Source organism: Mustela nigripes, chromosome 6, assembly GCF_022355385.1.
Source record: "Mustela nigripes isolate SB6536 chromosome 6, MUSNIG.SB6536, whole genome shotgun sequence".
Classification (NCBI taxonomy): Eukaryota; Metazoa; Chordata; class Mammalia; order Carnivora; family Mustelidae; genus Mustela; species Mustela nigripes.
Window position 1 is genome coordinate 95,621,172 of NC_081562.1, and position 3,199 is coordinate 95,624,370.

The 3,199-nt window shown below is 37.8% G+C and overlaps 1 pseudogene; it reads left to right on the forward strand.

Annotated features, from left to right (window-relative positions):
* The first annotated feature begins 781 nt into the window (after positions 1-781).
* LOC132020795 (heterogeneous nuclear ribonucleoprotein C-like) lies at positions 782-2,154 on the forward strand (annotated as a pseudogene).
* Positions 2,155-3,199: the final 1,045 nt, after the last annotated feature.

Consider the following 3,199-nt stretch of genomic DNA (forward strand, 5'->3'; position numbering starts at 1 on the left):
ACCTCTTTTGTCCCCCCCATAATAACCATTCTAACAGGTGTGAGGTCATTATTGTTTTGATTTGCATTTCTCTGATGATTAGTGATGTTGAGCACTTTTTCATGTATTTGTTGGCCATTTGTATGTCTTCTTTGAAAAATATCTGTTCATGTGTTCTGCTCATTTTTAAGTTGGATTGTTTGTTTCTTTGCCATTAACAAATTTTTTTCATTATTTTTATGAGTTTTTAAAAAATATATTTGGATATTACCTTATCAGATACATGGTTTACAAATATTTTATAGCATTCTATAGGTTGCCCTTGATTTTGTCAGTTTAGTTTTATGTTGATTTTTGTTGTTGATTTTTGCTCTTCATTGCTTATTGAAAAGCTCATTTTGCTTTCATTGTCATATACAAAAAGTCGTTGCCAGGACTGATCTCAGGGAGGTTTTCACCTCTGTTTTCTTTTAGGAATGTACATTTTCAGGTCTTATGTTTAAGTCCTTAATCCATTTGTGTTCATTTTTGTGAGTGATGTGAGATATGGGTTCAATTTTATTCTTTAGCATATGGATATCCAGTTTTCCCATTTGCGGAAGAGACTATGCCTTCCCCACAGAGTATTCTTGGCTTCTCTGACAAATAGCAGTTGACCATATATGTGTGAGTAAATTTCTAGGATCCTAATTCTCATTCAGATTATGTATCTGCTTTTATGCCAGTACTGCATTGTTTTGATTATTGTAGCTTTGTAATATAGTTTAAAATCAGGAAGCATGGGAGGAGACGCGGGGGCCATTTTGTGAAGAGACGAAGACTAAGCGGTGCGGCTGAGTCGTCGCCCTCGAGCAGCAGTTGGCTTCTCCACGTAGAACCCGGGAGTAGGAGATTCAGAATCGAATCTCTTCTTTCTTCCCCCTCCTGTTTTTCAGCTTTGTGAAGAACCTTAACATCAAAGAAAATGGCCAGCAATGTCACCAACAAGACAGATCCTCGCTCCATGAACTCCCGTGTATTCATTGGAAATCTCAATACTCTTGTGGTCAAGAAATCTGATGTGGAGGCGATCTTTTCAAAATACGGCAAAATTGTGGGTTGCTCTGTTCATAAGGGCTTTGCCTTTGTTCAGTACGTTAATGAGAGAAATGCCCAGGCTGCTGTGGCAGGAGAGGATGGCAGAATGATTGCTGGCCAGGTTTTAGATATTAATCTGGCTGCAGAGCCGAAAGTGAACCGAGGAAAAGCAGGTGTGAAACGATCTGCAGCGGAGATGTATGAGTCAGTACCAGAACACCCTTCTCCGTCCCCTCTACTCAGCTCCTCTTTTGACTTGGACTATGACTTTCAACGAGATTATTATGACAGGATGTATAGTTACCCAGCACGTGTTCCTCCTCCTCCTCCTATTGCTCGGGCTGTAGTTCCTTCAAAACGCCAACGTGTATCAGGAAACACCTCACGAAGAGGCAAAAGTGGCTTCAATTCTAAGAGTGGACAGCGAGGATCTTCTTCCAAGTCTGGAAAGTTGAAAGGTAATGACCTTCAGACCATTAAGAAGGAGTTGACCCAGATAAAACAAAAAGTGGATTCTCTACTGGAAAGCCTGGAAAAAATTGAGAAAGAACAGAGCAAAGGAGGAGTAGAGATGAAGAATGATAAGTCAGAAGAGGAGCAGAGCAGCAGCTCCCTGAAGAAAGATGAGACTAATGTGAAGATGGAGTCTGAGGGGGGTGCAGATGACTCTGCTGAGGAGGGGGACCTACTGGATGATGATGATAATGAAGATGGGGGGATGACCAGCTGGAGTTGATCAGGATGATGAAAAAGAGGCTGAGGAAGGAGAGGATGACAGAGACAGCGCCAATGGTGAGGATGACTCTTAAGCACATAGTGGGGTTTAGAAATCTTGTCCCATTATTCCTTTACCTAGGCGCTTGTCTAAGATCAAAATTTTCACCAGATCCTCTCCCCTAGTATCTTCTTCAGCACATGCTCACTGTTCTCCCCATCCTTGTCCTTCCCATGTTCATTAATTCATATTGCCCTGCGCCTAGTCCCATTTTCACTTCCTTTGATGCTCCTACTAGTTATGTTAAGTCTTACCCTGTAATTTTTGCTTTTAATTTTGATACCTCTTTATGACTTAACAATAAAAAGGATGTGTGGTTTTTATCAACTGTCTCCAAAATAATCTCTTGGTATGCAGGGAGTACAGTTTTTTCCATTCATACATGAGCTCAGTAGTTGCTTCCCTAACTGCAAAGGCAATCGCATTAGTTGAGTAGCACCTGAGAGCAGCTTTGAGTTAGAGGTATGTGTGTTATACCCCACATAAGAGTGCTATGTGGGGCTGTTCAACACAAATGTAACAATGTATTTTTGTGAATGAGAGTTGGCATGTCATATGCATCTTCTAGAAAAATAATTAGTGTAATAGTCTTAAGATTTGTTTTCTAAAGTTGATACTGTGGGTTATTTTTGTGAACAGCCTGATGTTTGGGACCCTTTTTTCTCAAAATAAACAAGTCCTTATTAAACCAGGAAAAAAAAAAATCAGGAAGCATGATTCTGCCATGTTTGTTTCTTCTCTAAAATTGTAGTGGCTATTCAGAGTCTTTGTGGTTTCATGGGAGTTTTACAATTGTTTTTTCTATTCTTTGAAAAATGCCATTGAGGTTTTGGTAGCAATTGTATTGAATCTATAAATGACTTTGGATAATATGGCTATTTTAATACTATTATTTGTTCTAATCCATGAACATGGAATATCTTTCCATGTATTTATGTCCTCAGTTTCTTTCATCAAAATCTTATAGTTATCAGTCTATAGATTTTCACTCCCTTGGTTAAATTTATTCCTAAGTATTTTACTATTTGTGATGCTAATGTGAATAGGATAGTTTTCTTAATTTCTTCTTAATGTAGCTTATTGTTAGTGTATATGAATGCAACTAATTTTTGTATGTTGATTTTGTATTCTTAAACTTTACCAAATTCATTGATTAGATCAAAAATATTTTGATGGAATCTTTAGAGGATATTTCCATAGAAGACTATGACAGCAGCAAATAGAGACAGTTTTACTTTTTTCTTTCTGCTTTGGATTCCTTTCATTTCTTTTTCTTGCCTAACTTCTTTTTTTTTTTTAATTAATTAATTTATTTTCAGAATAACAGTATTCATTATTTTTGCACCACACCCAGTGCTCCATGCAATC